Source organism: Zingiber officinale, chromosome 2A (assembly GCF_018446385.1).
Source record: "Zingiber officinale cultivar Zhangliang chromosome 2A, Zo_v1.1, whole genome shotgun sequence".
In the NCBI taxonomy this organism is placed as follows: domain Eukaryota; kingdom Viridiplantae; phylum Streptophyta; class Magnoliopsida; order Zingiberales; family Zingiberaceae; genus Zingiber; species Zingiber officinale.
Window position 1 is genome coordinate 163800868 of NC_055988.1, and position 22652 is coordinate 163823519.

A 22652-nucleotide genomic window follows, 5' to 3' on the forward strand; every position below is an offset into this window, starting at 1 on the left:
TAATTTCAACACGAACAGTGACGGGGTGGCGAATGTGCATTGATTATCGGAAGTTGAATAAAGAAACAAGGAAGGATCATTTCCCTTTACCATTTATTGATGAAATGCTTGAAAGATTAGCTAAACATTCCTACTTTTGTTACTTGGACGGATATTCTGGATTTTTTCAAATTCCAATTCATCCTCAAGACCAGGAGAAGACTACTTTTACTTGTCCTTATGGTACCTTTGCTTATCGTCGGATGCCATTTGGGCTTTGTAATGCTCCAGCCACTTTTCAGAGATGCATGATGGCAATTTTTTCAGATTTAATAGAAAAAATATGGAGGTTTTCATGGATGACTTCTCAGTTTATGGAAATGACTTTGATTCTTGTTTGTCAAATCTTTCTACTGTTCTAAAAAGGTGTGAAGATACAAACCTAGTGTTGAACTGGGGAAAATGTCATTTTATGGTTAAGGAAGGAATAGTTTTGGGGCATAAAATTTCAGAGCGTGGTATTGAGGTAGATCAAGCAAAAGTGGAAGTAATAGACAAATTACCCCCACCCATCAATGTAAAAGGAGTTAGGAGTTTTTTAGGACATACTGATTTCTATAGACGTTTTATTAAAGACTTTTCAAAGATTTTCAAGCCATTAACTAATCTGTTGATTAAAGATGTTGAGTTTTGTTTTGATAGCGAATGTATTGAAGCCTTCAATAAAATCAAGAGTGCTCTTACAACAGCTCCAGTCATTCAAGCACCTGATTGGGATCTTCCTTTTGAAATAATGTGTGATGCTAGTGATTTTGCTGTAGGAGCAGTGTTGGGACAACGAAGAAATAAGATTCTACATGCGATCCATTATGCAAGTAAAACACTTGATGCAGCCCAAGTAAACTATTCTACTACAGAAAAAGAATTATTGGCAGTGGTATTTGCTATTGATAAATTTAGATCCTATCTAGTAGAATCAAGAGTAATAGTATATACTGATCATGCAGCTATTCGGTATCTACTTGGAAAGAAAGACGCTAAACCTAGGTTAATCAGGTGGATTTTACTTTTGCAAGAGTTCAACCTTGAGATTAGGGATAAGAAAGGAGCTGAAAATGTAGTAGCGGATCATTTGTCTAGAATATCTCAAAAGTCGGAAAATGAGGTGGATTTTGATTTACCTATTGATGACATATTCCCGGATGAACACTTATTAGCTTTATCAAGTGTGAAAACTCCTTGATACGCAGATTTTGTGAATTTCCTTGCTAGTGGAGTGTTACCTCCGGATTTTTCTCATCAACAAAGGAAAAAGTTTGTTTCAGAAGTTAAGAATTATGTTTGGGATGAACCTCTCCTGTATAAGAAGTGCAATGATGTGATTTATCGAAGATGTATACCTGAAGAAGAAGTTAGAGATATCTTGTTTCATTGCCATTCTTCGTCCTATGGAGGACATTTGGGTAGTTCAAAAACGATTACGAAAATTCTTCAAGCAGGATTTTATTGGCCAACCTTATTCAGGGATGCTAAGTTGTTTGTTCAGTCTTGTGATCAATGTCAGAGAACTGGGAATATAACTAAAAGAAATGAAACGATGTTAAATTACATTCTTGAGGTTGAGTTATTTGATGTTTGGGGAATTGATTTCATGGGACCTTTCCCTCTTTCATATGGGAATAGGTATATTCTTATGGCGGTAGATTATGTGTACAAATGGGTAGAAGCTGTGGCATCTCCTACGTGCAATGCGAAAACAGCTATCAAATTATTTAGGAGTATTATCTTTCCAAGATTTGGGGTGCCAAAGGCAGTCATTAGTGATGGAGGATCACATTTTATAGAGAAACAGTTTGAAAACTTACTTAGAAGATATGGAGTGAAGCATAAAGTAGCAACACCTTATCATCCTCAAACTAATGGGCAAGCTGAGATATCTAACCGGGAAATTAAGTCCATATTGGAAAAGACTGTATCCACTTCAAGAAAGGATTGGGCATTGAAATTAGATGATGCTTTATGGGCATATCGAACTGCTTATAAAACTCCTATTGGGATGACCCCATTTCGATTAGTTTATGGTAAGCCTTTGTTAGAGTGTATACTAAAAGCCTAGCTTTTGGTATAAACATTTATCTAGAAATAAGAATCACATTGGTCAAATGTCTACATTTGTGATAAATGTAGTTGTTCAATTAATTTATATTGTAGATAACATGGTGTGTGGTGTCACACATAGAGGATCATGTTATCAGTACCTTATAAATTATAAACAGTAGCTCACGACCAAAATGGAAAGGAACAAACCATTAGAAGGTCGTAGTGTAATTAGGTATCAGTTTATCTTGACTGTATAATTACACTAGTACACTTAGAGTGTATTGAGTAGGACCATTTGAGGTCGTTTCTTTTATACTGATTTTATAAAGAAACAAAGACCTCGGTTATTATGGAAGTGTGTGCTCTTAATCCTAATATAATAACAAGCACATATATTTGATATTTATTTCTTTAATTTATCAAAGGGTGAGATTTAGTTCGATGAATCAATAAGCCCGATAAGTTGGGAAATGGTATCACTTATAGTGTGTGTTGTTGATTATAGAAGGAAACTGTGTCCTAGAGATACTAGGTTGATAATGTCCTCAAGAGGAGCTCATAAGGATTGTCATGTTAAACCTGCGGGTGGACCTAGTCCGACATGATGATAAGGTTGAGTGGTACTACTCTTGGACTAAGATATTAATTAAATGAGTTGTCGGTAACTCACTTAATTAGTGGACATTCGATATCTTAAACACGTGGAGACTAACACACTCATGATAAGAAGGAGCCCAAATGTAATTTGGGATTGGTGCGTAGTTCAATAATAGTTCTCTAGTGGAATGAATTATTATTGATAAAATTAAGTTGTGTGTTCGGGCGAGCACGAGATGCTTAATTTTATCGGAGACCAAAACCAATTCCTCCTCTCGGTCCCTATCGTAGCCTCTTGTATATAGAGATTTATACCCACCACATACCCACCTTCTTACCCAACCAATAGGGGCCGGCCAAGCTAAGCTTGAAGCTCAAGCTTAGGGCCGGCCAAGCCTAAAGGTTGGCCTTAAGGTGGCCGGCCAATAGCTTGGAGTGGCCGACCACATCATATTAAAAAGGATTTTTATTAAAATTATTTCTTATGTGGATATCATAGTTTTAAAAGAGAGTTTAAAATTAAATCTTTCCATTTAAAAGCTTTCTAAAAGATTAAGAAAAGATTTGAAATCTTTCCTTATTTGTAGATTGAAAGGAGATTTTATTTTTAAGAAAAACTTTCCTTTTTAACCATGATAATAATTTAAAAGAGAAGTTTAAAAATTAAATATTCTCTTTTATTAGTTTCTACAAAAGATTAAGAAAAGATTTGATATCTTTCCTTATTTGTAGATTAAAAAGAGATTTTAATTTTTAAAAGATAACTTTCCTTTTGGAAATTATCCACATGTTTAAAAGAAGAATTTTAATTTATAAAATTTCCTTTTTATTAACCATCATGAAGGGAAAATTATTGGAGAAATTTTTTATAAATTTCTGGAGACAAATTAGGAAGTTTTAATTAATTAAAACTCTCCTTGTTTATAGCTTGATGGTGGCCGGCCATGTAAATTGAGAATAGGAAAATTATTTTTAATTAAATAAATTTTTCTTTTTCATGGCAAAAGAATTAAGGAAGTTTTTAATTAAATTTCCTTATTTGCCAAGACCAAGGATTATAAAAGAGGGGGTAGAGGTGCCTTCATGGGTGATCAACTCTATTATTCTTCTCCTCTCTTTTCCTCCTTGGTGGCCGGCCCTAGCTTCTTCCTCTTCTCTTCTTCTTATGGCCGGCGGTAACCTCTCTTGGAGCTCTTGATGGTGGCCGGTTCTAGCTAGGAGAAGAAGGAGAGAAAGGTGGTTTTATTTCTTGCATCCCTTGGAGCTTGGTGGTGGTGGCCGGACCTCTACTTCTCTTGGAGAATTGTGGTGGCCGAAACTTGTAAGGAAGAAGAAGGTGCTTGGTGGTTCTCATCTCGGAAGATCGTTGCCCACACAACGTCCGAGGTTAGAAGAAGAATACGGTAGAAGATCAAGAGGTCTTTTAGAAGGTATAACTAGTAATTTTTCCTTTCCACATCATGCTAGTTATTTATGGAAATAATACTAAATACAAGAGGCATACGATTCTAGAGTTTCGAATTCGTTTTCGATATAGTGTTCTTTTGTTTTTCTTTTCCTTGTGATTTGATTGTTCTTTTCGGTTAACCTAAAGTTATTTTAGGAAATTAAATATTAGCTTTCTATAAAAGGTTTTGTCTAGTCGGTGGTGGTTGCTCCCATATCCAAGAAGGTCATGTGCCTCGCCACGTCAGTACTGGGAACCGATTATGGAAATTAATATTTAATGGAATTAATAACTTAATGTGACTTGGGTCGAACGTGTTAAGTTCCGCAGGAGATCCAAGTCAAAACCTAAAAGAACAAATAGATTAAGTTTTGGATCAAACGTGTTAAGTTCCGCAGGCGATCCAAAATTTAATTTAAAAGAACACATGGTAGCTAGGAAAAGGTTCAGACCTTTGTACAAAATTTTTGTACAGTGGAACCTCTAGGCTTTCTGAGTAGCATCCAACAGCCTTGCCATCTTCCAGTTGAACTAGAACATAAGGCTTATTGGGCAATTGCAAATTTGAATATGGATTTAAAGGAAGCAGGGGAGAAAAGGAAGCTTCAGTTGAACGAACTTGATGAATTAAGGATGGATGCATATGAGCATGTTAAATCTTACAAAGAAAGGACGAAGAAATGGCACGATCAGCACATTCTTCGTAAAGACTTTAATGTAGGAGATTTGGTTTTGTTGTTCAATTCAAAATTAAAACTTTTTCCTGGGAAGCTTAAGTCAAGGTGGACGGGTCCATATGAGGTAAAGAAGGTTTATCCTTTTGGAGCTGTAGATATTTGGAACAAAGATTTTGGGATAATTAAGGTAAATGGTCAACATTTGAAAAAATATATTCATGGTACGAAAATAGAAGAGGTACAAAGGTTGTATTTTTCTGAACCTCGCCCTCCAGATTGAATTCTTTTAGCTAGTATAAATTCATTTTGTTGGTTTTTACTTGTTTTTAATTTTGTTTTCAGGTTAAGCCATGACATTCAAGGAAAGTGTTTGGGCCGTGTTATCTAGACACGGCCGTGTAAGATATCCCGAGGAGAAAAAGGTCTAGGCCGTGTCCCATACACGACCGTGAGAAGAAACCCGTGAAAGAAGAGGTTTAGGCCGTGTCCCAGACACGGCCCGTGTCAAGAGAAGGGGGCCGTGGCCGTGCGATGAGAAATGAATATGGCCGTGTGATATTACACGGCCTGATCCACATCTTTTTAGGGAATTAGGGCACGGGGTGTGGGCGGCACACGGCCGTGTACCGCCGCTCGTTCCTCTTTCCTATTTTCCCATTTCTAAAGGTTTAAACTACTTCTTCTAATTTTTCTTTCTCATTCTTCTTAAGGAGATTTGATTTTCTTCCATGGAAAACGTGATTGAGGAGATTTCGGCCACAAGAAAAGGGAAGGAGAAGGTGGTTGCAAGAAAGGAGAGGAATGTTTGCTTTAAAGGTATTTCTAATGACTTTGGTATTGTTTTCTCTAGTGATGAGCAACGGTATAGATATTCTTCTTTATGTAAACGATCTCTTTTAGGCACTAGGTTTCTTGATGTTGAAACTTTAGAAACTTTGGGGTTTAAGGATGATTTAGTTTGGTTATTTGAAAGGATAGGATGGAGTGGTTTAGTGAACATAAAATATCCTACTTATCCTAGAATTGTTTTTGAATTTTTAAGCTCAATAGAGGTTGATAATGTTTAAGGTGGGGGGAAGTTTAAATTTCGTTTGTTTAATGAAAGTTATGAATGGACGTTGGGAGATTTTAATACTTGTTATGAATTGCCAAAGAATGATGTGTGTGTGATTTTGCCCCAATTTGAGAATTCACATTTTTTGCGACAAATTTCTGAACAACCGCTATTTGATCCTCATAATTCTAGAGTTTTCCAAATTATCAATCCTATTTTTAAATATGCTTACTTATTTATGAAAAACACTATATTTGGAAGGGAGGACAAAGAGGGATCAGTAAGACTTATAGATTTGTATTGTTTGTGGGCAATGGTCGAAAATGTTCAAATTAATTCTGGTTATTTCTTTCTTAAACATTTGGCAAAATTAGGGAAATCGAATTCTACCACACCTATTATTTTGGGGGGATTACTTACTCAATTGGCCTTAGTATTAGGATGTGATTTGAGTAAATTAGAGGTGGTGGAGAGTTCTTGTACATTGGATTTGAATTCATGTTTAGCAATGAAAATGATTAAGCATGAAGAGCATGGATTTAGTTTATTCATTAAAAATGGTTTCCCTTTAAAATTGCCCAATCATGATGATCCTGTCCGAACGCTGACTCAACGGACGCTGGGCACGAGGCGCTCTCCGATTGCTGACGTGGATCTTCGACTGGAGGCACGAAGCTCCGGCGAACCTGCACAGAAGTCGGGCCGGGAAGGGGTTCCCGGCGGCGACCCTCCGACGCTCAAGTCAGGCAAGCAAGTGGTGAAAAAAGTGGCTCCAAGGTTGTATATCGCGTACCTCCAGCGAAGTATGAGGCTCTTTATATAGAGCGGTGAAAGAGCTCCTGCACATCCACCGAGGTGCATACGTGTCCGCAGCCCATGCCTCGGTATGTATCTGTCAGAAAGCTTACCTGACGTCATACTGCTACAGTCTAAGCATGTCCCTGATGGGATAGCGGAACCCCCTGTCATAAGATTTGAAGTATGGTCTACACGTGAAACATACTTGCTGTCAGAAAAAGGGGGTGTCCCTTGTCCTTTTCCCCTTCGCTCCGGATATGTCGTTCGTCCGGCCAACTTCAGTGACATCCGGCCGGACGTATACGGTTGTTTACTTGGGGAGATTCTCAATCATGTGCTCTGCGGAGACTGTTAGCAGTATGTTACCTGGTGGCTTTGGCCGAGCGTGCCGTCCGCTCGGCCTTCCGCTCTTGTCCACTGAGCGCCGGAACCCTGACTCCCAACAGGGCGCCTCGAACTATCAACCACCGGTGCGGTCGGCCTGCCGGTCGGACCCATCCCTCTCCGGACGTTAACACCGCCGGGTAGCCGGTCGGCCGGTCGGCCCCATCCCTCTCCGGACGGATATCTGCCACTTTGACTTCCACGTGGCATTGACTTTACCGGACGGGGTCCCCGGTTCTTACCACCGGATCACATGATTTTACTACAATTCATAATAAAGAGAATTGGTGTTTAAAGTTAGCTAGGCAACAATCTAGAGCTTTGTCATCTTTTACTCCAAGGAATGTTTCTAAGGGTAACCAAGAGATTCATAGTTTTATGTTTCAAGAACTTAATTCTGCTTTAAAAAATATTCATAGTGATTTAGATTCAACTAATGAATTTCTTGAGAATAAGAAGCTTATGGAGGAGGAACTATTTAAAAAGCTACAAGATTGTTTTAAGAGTGAAAGAGAATTGTGTGATAAGATTTCTAAAATGATGAATGCTTATAAGGCTAAAATGGAATTTCATGAAGATCTTAAAGGTTTTATGAGATTTGTACAGGATGATATTGATAAATTGTTTGAGTATCATAATTTTTTCAGAAACGAAGTTAAATGGTTTGTTAAAGATTTTGCATTTTTCTTCCCTGATTTTCCTGATTTTCCACTTCCTCCACCATATTGATTTCATCGGGACGATGAAAAGTTTAAGTCTGGGGGGGTGTCATGTACTGTTTAGTTTGGTTTTCAGTTTTTAGTTTTTGTTAATTTTTCATGTTGGTTCTTATTTTCATTGCTTGTTGCTTTATTTTGCTTGTTTTTGAAATAATCATGGCAAAAAAAAAAATTTGAGAACATCAAATCTTCACTTATATGCTTTCTTGGATTCAAGTGAAATGTTAGCACGATTATTGTCTTGATTCATGATGTTCGAATGATGCTAGTAGTAAACTTTGTGTAGTTCTTTTTTCTATCTTGGGAAGCATTAATAAGCTAAGAATCTTATGGTGATGAGTTTTAGTTTTGGTTCAACCTTAAGGATTTTATCTTCACTACACTTGTGCTTGATGCTTGAATAGTTGATGTCATTGAAATAGTCATGATTCATCTTGTTTGCTTAGTACTTGGTTTCCATGGTGATTTCTCAACTTTCATTTTAGTTACTGGATGAGGCTCAAATCATTAAAGCTCATTTGGAAAAATCAAAATATCCCAACATGTGTGCTAAAAGTACATTTGTGAATAAGTTTTGCACAATGCAAACACTTATAAAAAAAAATAAGGGATATAAAAAACAGTTGTCATGAGTGGAATCTAGCAAGTCACCCCTTTGAGACCGAGTTAGGTTACTGGGGAAATGACTGCTTAGCTTCCCTTGAGATTGAGCACACCTTTGAGACCTTGGGTTAGTTGAGAAATATGAACCAAGTGAATGGTGAGTAAGTGCCTATCACTGGTTACTTGTCTTTCACTGGAAACACAAGGAATTCAAATTTGATGACGACTTGACTAGGACAAGGATTGAAACTTGAAGGGTGTTGAGTTACTTTTACACTGTGCACAAGATTCTTATGCTTGAACCATACTTTACTTGTTTCCATGATCACGCTTGTTAATGAAACTTTTTGATAGAGTTAGGAAAGTGCACTAGGTTTTATGAATGTGTTGTAGAACATATGAATTTAGACTGCAGCATTTTGCTTGAGGACAAGGTTTAAAGCAGGGTGGTGATGTGCGTAGATTATATACTCTTTTATGCATGTTTTACGCACATTTACATACTTTGAGCATGCTTGATCTATGCATTTTATACTTCCATCTTTCCTTTTAGCGTATTTACTCTTTTGGTTCGAAGATCCGCTTTTTGTGCTTTTTACATAGGAGTCGAAATTGGTGAAGATTATTCGTCCTCGGGCAAGCTTGGAAGGAATTGAAGGAGAGAGCATCAGGTACCACACACGGTCGTGTAGTTTTAACAGGAAGGGAAGAGGACATGGCGTGTGAATCTCACACGTCGTGTCTTGATTGAAGAAATTAGAGCAGATACCTTACATGGGCGTGTAGATCTACACGGCCAGAGTCCAAGCGGTGGTGGCCATGTGCACCATCTCCCTTGCCTTCGACGAGGTCGACTGCTCGCTGGATCTACACGGCCGTGCTTGGTTGCTTTAAAGAGAAGAGAGCTAGGCCGTGTGAGTCACACGACAGAGAGGGAAGTGGACATGGCGTGTGAATCTCACACGGCCGTGGGTCGTGTGGCGCCCGATTTCCTCCTTTATTTAAACTCTCCTTCATGAATTGAAGGGATCTCTTCCCCTTTGGGAGAAGGCAAGATTTGGTGGTTTCCTCCCATTCTTGGGATTTTTGGGAGATTCGAGGGAGTTCTTGGCGATTTCGACTCTGGAGCGAGGATTAGACGAGGCTTCTTCGTAGATAAGTTTTCTCTTTCCCCCTTTTCTTGGTTTCTTGGATTGGGGATTTAAGAAATGCTTGTAATCTTTATTTCTTCGGGTATTCTTCCTCGATTCATGGAGTAGATCTTGTATTCTAGGATTAAGGGAGTATTTGTATGATGGATTGATGTAATCTCTTATGAATTTGCCATTTTCTTGTTTCAATGACATTGTCTTGCTTGTATCAATTAGATCTTGAATGATTAATGGTGATTTGTGCTTAATTCTCATTCTTGATTAATTGTTTGGATTTCTTGTGGACTTTGTAAAGATAAACTCTCACTCAATCATCCGAGGGATCCACATGACAGGTGCAAGCCCGTGTAAGGACGTTTGAGAGATAATCTTGAAGAGGAAATAGGAATATTCAAGAGAGTAGGATGGATCTTGTGATTAGTTTCTTGTATCTTGATAGATTAATAAGTTGTGGGCTTCTATGTTGATATCCGAGGAAGGCATAGTAATAGGTGCGCTTCTGTGTAAGGACAACGTAGGTTCATGTCTAATTGATCATATTTAGATACATTTCTCAGTCCTTAGCCGGTTATCTATTGCAAGAGAGAATCGGCAACTTTCTACAAGTGTTTGGCAATTGAGGGATAAGAATTGGTGAACCATTTACATTCAATAAATCTTACAAAGAAACCGAAACTCCTAGAATCTCCCTTTATCATAATCCAAAACACTAAACTCTTGTTTGTTGATCTTTAATATTAGATTTGTTTACCTTCACTTTGCATCTGAAACAATTAGATAGTTGTTTAGCTAATTCGCATTGAGACATTTCTAGTGCTTATTCCAGTCCCTGTGGATACCATAATCTTTTATATTACTTGCGACATTTCCGTACACTTGCGAAGCGTAACATCAGGTTAATGTCTCCCTTCACCTCTTTCCTCTGCTTACTCATTAGGGTTTCATCTTACCTGCTTCTTGATGAGGATGTTGTCGTTGAGATCTCCGAACATGAACTCGTCATCATTGTGGAGGAGTTTGGGTGAGGGGGACGAAGAGGGGACGAACCGAAGCCAATCCCCAAGGGGAAAACCAAATCTCCGGAGCAAATCTTCCCGGTCATCTCGCCGTCGAGTGCATTCTTGATTTGTTCACCCCCCAGTTTTCAGGGCTACGTTAGTTGAGCACCGTACGGCAGATCGAGATGTGGATTTCCTGGGCGACGCGGATGCGGGCCTCCTTTGGAGCTTTCTTCCTTTGGCTCGTCACTTTGGTCTACTTCACTCAGGTTCCCTTCCTTTGGCTCTTATTTCCGACCTTGTAGAGTAGGGCTTCTTTGTCGATTCATTCTTGTACCTGCCTTTTTGGTAGTTTTCATTAATCTTGTTTCTCTATAAAAGACGTAATTTCGATCGTCATTTTTATATACTTTGGCAGGGTTTCAGATCCTTTGTGTGGACTGCAATTTCTTACCAGATGAAAGACATACTGAAGTTATCGCTGTCTTCATCACAGTTTCTAGTTTCTGTTCCTCATTCTCCATGGAGTATCAAACCAATTTATGGGTAACCACTTAACCGTCTTGTGTTTGGTCCACTTAACCGTCTTGTGTTTGGTGGTTCGATGGATCTTATTGCCTGCTGCTTGCGTTGTGATTGGTACTTCAACACTTACAGACAAATGATCTGCATTTTATGTTAGCAATCACAATATGTAGCCAATTTATCTTATAAAATTGTTTTAGTAATCTGTACGCAATTCTAATTCATGACTCTTTTGTTGTTGATGTGCATGTTATCATGAGCTTGCTAACGGTTAAATTATACTAACTCGACATGTTTATTTCTTTTGGAACACTAAACTTTAAATGACTTGGTCTTTGTATATTTTCTCATAATAGATACACATAGTTGGAATCACAAGAGCATTTGGGCATTATGTGTGAGATCATACTGTTTCTGATATTGATGCATGAAGGTGCATAACTTGTTGAGCAACACAAGGCAAATATGTCAGTATAAATTTCTTAAAACATAATATTTCATATCAAATTGTTTCCATATTTGTGATGCTGCTAAATGCATTTCTATTACTTACATTTGTATTGCTCGTATGAATTAGCTTATCCACCCAAATCAAAGAATAAAGGAAAACAAATGTCAAACACGATTGTTCTCATGGTGATAATTATTTTTTCTTGTTGAACTCACACAGGATATTACTCTTGGTGTTTCCCTTGGTTCAGCAACCCAGATCTCCATGTTTGTTGTAAGGATTTAATTTGATGTAGCTTTGAAATGAAATGTTGTGTATATGTTAAAGAATAGCTTACAATGTACTAATTTGCCCTTTTAAGGTTCCATTATGTGTTATGGTGGCTTGGATAACGGGAATCAAGATGGATCTTGATCTTAATCTGTTAGAAACTGGCTCATTGATCATGGCAATACTAGTAATAGCATTCACGTTACAGGTAACTCGTTGGGGTATGCTTGTTAGTTACACTAACTTCTGTTGTTGTTTTTCAGTTATTCTGAAATGCTAGGATTCAACCAAAATTCTTCCTGCAAGACTCAACTAATGGTACTTTTAAAGGATGGAACTTCACATTACTTAAAGGGGCTTGTTCCCTTGCTGTGCTACTTGGCAATTGGTGCATGCTTCTTTGTTTTCAAATCCCCACTTGAGTAAGTCTCAAAAAAATTAAGTCTCCTCCTTAAGTGCATCTTTTTCATCATTATGATTCAAATTTATGAACTCTGATATAAATTTAACTGACGAATACATGAAGGCATCAGCCAACAAGTTCCATAACCAGAATAGCTGTAGCGACTGTGGCCTAGCTAATAGCTATTAAAAAATGGTAAAATATTCTTCATAATTACCTATTAATTTCCTACTTGTTGGCTTTACTCTTGAATTCATCACGTACTTGCTTGCAGAGCAGGAGCTGGCGAATTGCTGCTTCAACCAAACCATATTCCCCTGAACAAATTGAGTCTTGCAATAACTTTTTTACATATACTTTTAATTTGAGTTTTGCTTAGTTGCTTTTGTTTACCTCATGACAAGTGATGCTGAGACGGTTTTGTCCTCGTAAGACTACTCTACTGTTTGTTATACGAGATAAAACAAGGGTGAATATTTTCATATGTGCATTTTTCAGCTTCCGTATTGGAGACTCCTAATCCAATGAAAATGAGTATTCATGTGCATTTTTAAAACAACGATTTTTAAAAACGAAAGCAACATATGGTATAGGTCATGAATATTTTCACTTGTGACGAGTTGAAATGATATCAGTTGGTTCTAACAGTTATACTGATCCATAAAATTGGTATAGTTAGCACAATTTGGTTTATGTCAATGTTAGTTCAGATCTTATTATAGGTTTGTAAAGGTTATATGAAAACGATTCACATGGTATAGGCCATCAACTGGCTGGTAAAATCAGTCTTGTTCAAAGTTTTGGACCATGGTCACTCTGGCTTGTTATGCCCAAAGAGAGTAGCACAAACAACACCACTAAATTAGAAGTTGAAGCTTAACTGAATATACCAAACTTGATTTCCTCTTGTTAGAGTCAAGTTTATTATGTTCTAGTGTACAATTTTGTTCATACCATTGTGGCTTTAGTTTTGCTGATAGTTTCATGCTATGTGATGGCCTTATTCCAGTCACAATTGAATGAGGCTATTTTAAGAGAGGATTATGGAGAAGCTGCAAAGCTAAAGTTGGCCATAACTAGTGCTACAAAAAAGGATATTGTTGGAGCAGCATTGACTATTATGAATGTATGAAACTTGTCTTATGCACTTATTGTATTTAATTTATATTCTAAGCACTCTTGTTGCCACAGAGAGCTATAAAGGAAGAGCGATACAGCGATGCAGCTTTCATTCGTGATTATGTTGGGGTAGGACTGGTCAGTTTATTGGAATTAACTTGTTGCCAATTCTTACATCATCTTCATTAAGCTATGCTTGTCCCAATTTTTTGGTTTCAGCTACATGAAGCTATTCACTCCATCAAGCTTTATTCATTTTGCTATATGCAAGGCTATAACAGTGGCTGCCAATTCTTATATACTGATTGAAAAAGAATTAGCAAGTGAGAAAAAAGAGTTCAATGAAATCCTACAAATTGAAGATTGTGATGGGACTTATTCATTAGTTGGCTATTGTTTATTAGTTATAAATGGAACTTATTTGTTTATTTATATTAAGATAAATTTTATTTAAACATGAGACAGGTTTCTTCTTTTGTGATTATAATTCTTGTATAAGTAACATTTTGAATGATATTGATGTGAGGAATATTCTTTCTTTTGTGATTATGATTTTTTATTATATATTTATATTGAAATATAATATATTGGTATTAAAAGATAATAATTTAAAAGACAACGATTTAAAACAATTGTTGTTGTCTATCACCCTCAAAGACAACGGTTAAAAACCGTTGTCGTAGCCCCAAAAATGATTGTAACGGGCAATGTTATTAAAAAAATACTCTAAATAACAACGGTTTTAAACCGTTGTCTTTTCATTCAAAGACAACGGTTTTAAACCGTTGCAAAACTGTTGTCTTTTTAGTCAAAGACAACGGTTTAAAACTGTTGTCGTAGCCCCCAACTTTTAACAACACTGCCAATTACAACAGTTTTAAAGGCTTACGACAACGGTTTTTAACCGTTGTCTTTTAATGTTTTTGTTGTAGTGATTGAGTTGAAGTGTGACTATGAGGACCTAACTATAAGATGACTCAAGAGGCCGAACCAAAATAGTGGGGAAGCTAATGACTCAAAAATTGTACTCGAAGAACAACAAGGTGAAGGAAGAATAGTGGGAGAAGTGTTTGATGATGGATTATAAATGATTAGATTACAACAAATCAAGTTTAATACAATTGGATCTCTAAATTTTCACTCCCTACATCACATTATAAGGAATGAGTTGAACTTTTTTTTAATGACTTCAAATCAAGCAAATGATGAAAGGAGTTATTGAAGAAATTAAAGATAGTACAAATACTAAATTTTTACATTAGTGGAGTCGTCAACTTAGCGGTCTTTCAGGATAGCTTCGTACATTCTGAAAGGGAATAAATCATGAGGGATATTTATCCTAACATAACAATTCTTTGCACGGAAAAGATCAGACACCCATCAAGATATTTAAGAATACTAAATATTGATAACAGTGAAGGTAATTAGTTGATTATAAAAGTCTTATTGAAGCATGATAGGTAATTTAGTATGTTTTTTTTCTATTGTTTTGTGTGCTTTTTTATCTAATTAAAAAATCTAAGTTGACTACCATCAAAAGCATCTTGAAATATATATTATTAATGTCAATTTATAACATACTAAAACACTTTCGATTTAGTAGATGATGGAGCCCTTCTTGATCCTCCTCTCCCCCTTTTCTCCGGAACTATGATTTTATATTGATTCTCCTATGAATCCCCTTTTGATGTCCTATGAATCGAAGTTTGTTAGCCGAGGGCCAGCATTGTCAATGTGATCCCTCCACCAGTCAAGTTAAAAATGGATTGAGATATGGGGCTCACGAGCGTGCATGAGAGAGTGAAAAAACTCGAAGAAGACGAAGAAAATTAGTTGCTACGTGAGATAAAAAAAACACTTACCTTCATGGAACCTTATATAACTGTGGAGGTGGAAGGTCAACGTAGACCGTCGTGCAAGCCCTAGGTGGGTCACGTAAATGACTGCACGAGCGAAGCGTCATCCGTCAACCAACCGCACGAATGGGTCGTTGCCCTAGGGGCAATAGCTATTGGTGCATACACCTGGTGTTACTCGATCGTTTGCTCGTGGGATCCTTTTGATATGGAGGGCATCGACCTAATGTACTGGGTCATGATACGATGACGACCTGGTCGGGTTCATCTGAATTGAATTTGTAGGCTATACCAAATTATATAAGGTGTATACTTATCAAGAAAACCGTGGGTTCTACTTATATTGAAGAGAAATTAGAAGAATTCTTTAGACTTAACTTCAAATACAATGCAACTGATATGGAGATCTTTGTTCAGCATCTACGTGGTTTTTGGATTAATACCTAAGTTAGTTATCGGGAAAAGTCAAGATGAGTCAGACTTATTCACTAAGGTAGTCAACTTAACCTAAGTGAGATCTAGTATGTTACCCTATGGAGATTAAGTCATCAGACCAGGGGACAAATCCTAAATTCTCTCACTCAATCGTAGACTCTCTACTCAGGGTCTCGGTCTCATAATTTATCTTCGTCTAAGATGTCATCTCCATCTCAGAAACCATCTCAGCCTCAGAAGACATCTCGGTCTCATAAATAGCTTTGGTTTCAGAAGACATCTTAGTCTCAGAATCCATTTTTGTCTTAAAAGATATATCGATCTTAGGAACTATCTCCGTCTTAGAAATCATCTCTATCTCAGAAAACTATCTCGGTCTTATAAAACATCTCAATCTCAAAAGTCATCTCAGTCTTAGAATACATTTAGGTCTTAGACGTCATCTGTCTCAAAAACCATCTCTGTCTTATAAGTCATCTCTGTCTTAGAAAACATTTGGGTCTCATAAACCATTTCTCTCACGGAAATCATCTCAGTCTTGGATGTTGTCTTGGTTTACCCTCATGGCCTTGAGCGACAACTTTATTTTAGCCTTAGTCATTGATACATAGGGATGTAAATGAACCAAACGGTTCGTGAGCTATTCGGAACTTGATTCGATAAAAAACTCGTTCGAGTTCGTTCGTTTATCTTATCGAGCCGAGCTCGAGCTCGATTTCGAGCTCAACAGTTTTATCGAGCTGAGCTCAAGCTTAAGGATATTCGGCTTGTGAGCTCGCGAACATGTTCGTTTATAGGCTTGCGAGCCAAAAAAATGAGCCTTAAACCGAGCAAAAAAACGAGCTCTAAAATGAGAAAAAAAAACGAGCTCTAAAATAAACCTTAAAATGAGCTTTAAAATGAGCCTTAAAATAAGTCAAAAATGAGCTCTAAAATGAGTCAAAAATGAGCTCTAAACGAGCCTGAAAATGAGTCCGAGCTCGCTTAACGAGTTAAGCCCGTTAATTTTGATAATCGAGTTAATAACGAGCCGAGCTCGAACTGTTCGCGAGCTTGATAATTTTAAAACGAACCGAGCTCGAGCTCGAATATAACTTAAATGAGCCGAACTTGAATCTCATATTATTCGACTCGATTCGACTCGTTTATATTCCTATTGATACACTCCCCTGAAAAAGATATATACATTGTTCTCCTAAAGCCACTTTAGGTTAACGTCACTTTCTCTATTCTTAAAATAGATTTGTACCCTGTATGTACTCGCAGACAGTAATTGTAATATTCCTGTACATGTATCAATCAAAGAATGACAAGGTGGTTACCAGTTTAATTTGTTAGTGCTGGTCTTCTAGATACCTCCCTGTTGACATGCGCGTGACACCAGATGAATGGAAGGAGAACCAATAATTGCGAGATCTGGTCCCCTCCCAGCCTTTATAATTATGACATCCTAATTAACATGAAGATACTTTCAAGAAAAGACATATAAGCACTCATGAAAATGAGGAAAAGGGAAGACAAAGGTTTGAGAGCGGTTTGAGCAGTTGAGCTTACTCTGACTTCTTCTTATTTTATATTTATCATTTAAGAGAAATCTTAGCTTGAGTGTCAGAGTAACCACATGATCTGTCTGACCAACCTAACCTTCTGTTTTGAATGTGTTCCAATTTCCGTCGAACTGCTGCATCGATGACCTGTGTACACCCCAGTAAATTCGTTAATGGGTAATTTGACCGTTCATAATAATATTTTAGTCGGAATAATATCCACCAACAAAAAAGTATAGTGTCTTTTTTTAAAAAAAAAATATATTTTACCGATGTACATTGAAAGGTATCTACAGTGCATTCAAAGATGACGCTCAGACGAAGGAAGAGTTGATCATGCGCATAAAAAAATAATTTTTTTATGTAATGGGTATAAATGATATATGAGGGAGGTTATGCTCAGTCACGCCAAGTTTCGACCCCAAGACCTCATGTATTAATACCTTATGTTTTAATCATCGCACCGTCCCGAGAGAACGGATATAATATGATTTTTTTATGTAATGGGTATAAATAATATATGAGGGAGGTTATGCTCAGTCACGCCAAGTTTCGACCCCAAGACCTCATGTATTAATACCTTATGTTTTAATCATCGCACCGTCCCGAGAGAACGGATATAATATGATAATGGTAGGCACACAAAATGGAGGATGGTGGCATAAATATCCAAAACGGAGAGTCAATGGTAAATTATCAAATTATCTAAAGTTTTTGAACTATTTAAATCATGTATTTAAAATTTAAAATTATTAAATCATGTACTCCATAACTATTCTACCTCATTTTTATGATTTCGTATCAATTGAATTTATGTATAAAAAATTATTATTTTTAATATAATAGATGAAATTAATATTTAAAAATATGAATATAATAAGAATAATTAGTCAAATACATATAATATAATTCGATATCGGCCTGAAGATGATCAATGTAGGGCCCCTACACAGGGCCCATCTCGTGATGGCCCTATTTGTTTATTTTAAAATAAAATTTTTATATATTTTTTATAGTATTAACAAATAATTCTCTATTAGTGAAAACAAATTAATTAAAAATATCTAGTTATAAATTACAAATTATTATGGTCTTATTTTTCTAAAAATATCAGGCACATTTTCTTTCTCCACCGTCTTCTATTTTCCTAAATAGCTAAACCTAATCTATCGCCTTTTGTTCTTTCAACCTTTCGGCCACACCGATGTCGACACCGAAGTCTCGATAGACTTTATTGAGTGCAAACAACGCATGAACCCTGGTGATCTCGAGTGCCATCATCACAAATTCGCAGTCACCTCTAGACTTCGTGGCCATTATTGCAACATCAGGTTGGTATATCAAGGTTTATATTCCTACTTATGTATCTATTGTTTTTCTTAAATATGTTTGATAGGATTATATTTTCTATTGATTTGTCGGTTCAGCATTAAATTAAAGTGTTTTTTATTTTTGGATTTCTAATAATTAAGGTGGGTAATTAAAGGATAGACATTGTGCAATTATAGGGAAAACGGATTAGTATAGAATATCCATGAATATGTGATTTAGGTATTACAAGATATATTTCACAAACACATTAATAGTTAGTTAGTAATCCAACATTTTGGTGAAGTTCATTCTGACCATATATTTTAATTATAGCTCTTGAGAAAATTTATTCATAGCAACTAGCAACCCTTCATGAAGCCTCACTGTTTGACACCTTGTAGATGTGCAAACCTAATGGTGTTTGAGGTTGCAACAAAAAGGATAACTTATGATTAAATCCAAAAAATGTCATCGCTGATGAACCAGATTGTTGCTCCACTTTGAAATGATAGTTCAATGATATTTCTTGTATCCTTGTCATTATGCATTCATTGACATTCACGGAATCTAAAGTGTTTTTTTATCTTTTTTTTTTCTTGCATCAGACCCTTCAAAGTCTAAGACCGATTGTCACGCCCCGGGGGAGTCTCTGTCCGAAGAAATTTCGGCAGCACCTCCCCTGTACGGGTGACAATCTAAAGCATTTCTACAGACATAATATGTTAGAGTATATACTAAAAGCCTAGCTTTTGGTATAAACATTTATCTAGAAATAAGAATCACATTGGTCAAATGTCTACATTTATAATAAATGTAGTTGTTCAATTAATTTATATTGTAGATAACATGGTGTGTGGTGTCACACACAGAGGATCATGTTATCAGTACCTTATAAATTATAAACAGTAGCTCACGACCATAATGGAAAGGAACAAACCATTAGAAGGTCGTAATGTAATTAGGTATCAGTTTATCTTGACTGTATAATTACACTAGTACACTCAGAGTGTATTGAGTAAGACCATTTGAGGTCGTTTCTTTTATACTGACTTTATAAAGAAACAAAGACCTCGGTTATTATGGAAGTGTGTGCTCTTAATCCTAATATAATAACAAGCACATATATTTGATATTTATTTTTTTAATTTACCAATGGGTGAGATTTAGTTCGATAAATCAATAAGCCCGATAAGTTAGGAAATGGTATCACTTATAGTGTGTGTTGTTGATTATAAAAGGAAACTGTGTCCTAGAGATACTAGGTTGATAATGTCCTCAAGAGGAGCTCATAAGGATTGTCATGTTAAACCCTGCAGGTGGACTTAGTCCGACATGATAATAAGGTTGAGTGGTACTACTCTTGGACTAAGATATTAATTAAATGAGTTGTCAGTAACTCACTTAATTAGTGGACATTCGATATCTTAAACACAGGGAGACTAACACACTCATAATAAGAAGGAGCCCAAAAATATAATTTGGAATTGGTGCGGTAGTTCAATAATAGTTCTCTAGCGGAATGAATTATTATTGATAAAATTAAGTTGTGTGTTCGGGGCGAACACGGGATGCTTAATTTTATCGGGAGACCAAAACCAAATCCTCTTCTCGGTCCTTATCGTAGCCTCTTAATTATAGAGTACTATACCCACCTATACCCACCTTCTTACCCATCCTATAGGGGTCGGCCAAGCTAGCTTGGAGACCAAGCTAGGGCCGGCCATGGGTATGTTCATGGGTGAATTCATGTGGCCGGCCCTATTAAAATAAAAAGGAATTTTAATTTTAAAATTTTTCTTATGTGGATAATATAATTTAAAAGAGAGTTTAAAAATTTAAATCCTTCCTTTTATAAGATTCTACAAAATATTAAGAGAATAGTTAAAATCTCTTTCCTTTTTTTGTAGATTAAAAGGTTGATTTTAATTTTGGTAAAAACTTTCCTTTTAATTATATTCATGATTTAAAAGAAAGTTTAAAAATTAAAAATTCTCTTTTATTAGTTTCTACAAAAGATTAAGAAAAGATTTAATATCTTTCCTCATTTGTAGATTGAAAGGAGATTTTAATTTTTAGAGATAACTTTCCTTTTTGGAAATTATCCACATGTTTAAAAGAAAGATTTTAATTTATAAAAAAAATTTTTATTAACCAATCATGAAGGGATTAAAATTATTGGAGAAATTTTTATAAATTTCTAGAAACAAATTAGGAAGTTTTAATTTTTGTTTTAATTAAAACTCTCCTAGTTTTGGGGAGAATAGTGGCCGGCCATTATAATTTGAAAAGAGAAAATTATTTTAATTAAATAAATTTTTCTTTTCAATGGCAAAAGAATTAAGAAAGTTTTTATTAAATTTTCCTTATTTGCCAAGATCAAGGATTATAAAAGAGGGGGTAGAGGAGGCTTCAATGCTAACGACTCTATTCTATTTTTCCTCTCTTTTCTCCTTGGGTGTGGCCGGCCCTTTCTTTCCTCTCCTCTCCTTTGTGTGGCCGAAACCTTCTCATGGTGGAGATAGCTTTGGTGGCCGGATCTAAAAAGGAGAAGAAGGAGAGAAAAGAAGCCTCTTTTCTAGCATCCCTTGGAGCATGGTGGTGGTGGCCGAACCTCTTCATCCTAGGAGAAGTTTTGATGGCCGAAACTTGTAAGGAAGAAGAAGGTGCTTGGTGGTTCTCATCTCGGAAGATCGTTGCCCACACAACGTCCGAGGTTAGAAGAGGAATACGGTAGAAGATCAAGAGGTCTTTCTAAAAGGTATAACTAGTCATTTTTATTTCCGCATCATACTAGTTATTTTTGGAAATAATACCAAATACAAGAGGCTTACGATTCTAGTATTTCGAATATGTTTTTCGATGATGTGTTCTTTTGTTTTATTTTTCCTTGTGATTTAATTATTCTTTTCGGTTAACCTAAAGTTATTTTAGGAAATTAAATATTAGTTTTCCATAAAAGGTTTTGTCTAGTCGGTGGTGGTTGCTCCCATATCCAAGAAGGTCATGTGCCTCGCCACGTCAGTACTGGGAATCAATTATGGAAATTAATATTTAATGGAATTAATAACTTAAGGTGATTTGGGTCGAACGTGTTAAGTTCCGCAGGAGATCCAAGTCAAAACCTAAAAGAACAAATAGATTAAGTTTTGGATCAAACGTGTTAAGTTCCGCAGGCGATCCAAAATTTAATTTAAAAGAACACATGGTAGCTAGGAAAAGGTTCAGACCTTTGTACAAAATTTTTGTACAGTGGAACCTCTAGGCTTTCCGAGTAGCAACCAACAATTGGTATCAGAGCTAGGGTTTTGCCTCTGTGTATTTGGTATTAGTTTAATTATGCACATGTCATACATAATTTAGGCAGGATAATAGTAGGATGTGCTAACTTTGTGGATGCAGGATCCAACTATTATGACTTTTAGTTATTATGTGTGTGATTGGACCCTTGGACATGTCAAGGGCATTTATATGTGTGTGCATGATTGTATTATAAAATACAGCAGGAGCTGTATTTAGTTTTATTAGGATTTTATTTTTGATCTAGATACATGTACATTCCTTTTATGGAATATAGGATCAAAAATGTAAAATTCTATTTATGTCGCGGATCGAATCTTGCAAAGCGTGGAACCTTCTAAGGACCAGAGGCGCAGCGGAACTAGGAGCAAGATGGATGCGACAGCTAGACCCGGTGGCGGTGGCCAAATATGGCAGCAGCTTGGGATGACAACACACGGAGGACAACTAGAGATAAAAGCCATAATAGTTGAAAATCAGATTTTCTATTTATTGCTTTTATATTGTGCTGTGTGTGCATGTTGGTTTACATATTTAGTAGGCTAGTATAGTTAAAATTCCTCATTTATAAATAACTAAGTGGGAGAGGAATTTTTAAGTAAATCCCATGGTCTCCATTACTGGTTTGTAAATGATGCAAACAAGCTTGCGCGTTGGCTCTGAGTGCCTTCCTCCATAACGGATGAGCTTGTTTGTGGATCACTAGAACAGACTTCCATTTTTGGATGACTATAGGAAGTTAATTAAGAGCGTGTGATCTTCCCCAACGGAAGGGGCATAATCTTATTAATGGACTTAGTGTCAAGTAATGGTATACACTTAGACACATTTAATAGTATCCTCCCCAACGGAGTCACTACTATCACTTGTGTGACCAAAGGGAAACCAACTATTGATTTGTCATAAAACTATATTGGCAATATAATAAAAT

The 22652-nt window shown here is 36.4% G+C and overlaps 1 long non-coding RNA gene across 1 annotated transcript; it reads left to right on the plus strand.

The window, feature by feature from the left end:
• Positions 1–11695: 11695 nt before the first annotated feature.
• LOC122040237 lies at positions 11696–12193 on the plus strand. The gene is made up of 3 exons (XR_006128562.1): positions 11696–11756; positions 11845–11961; positions 12084–12193. It is a non-coding gene; the product is annotated as an uncharacterized LOC122040237 (long non-coding RNA).
• The last annotated feature ends 10459 nt before the right edge of the window (positions 12194–22652 follow it).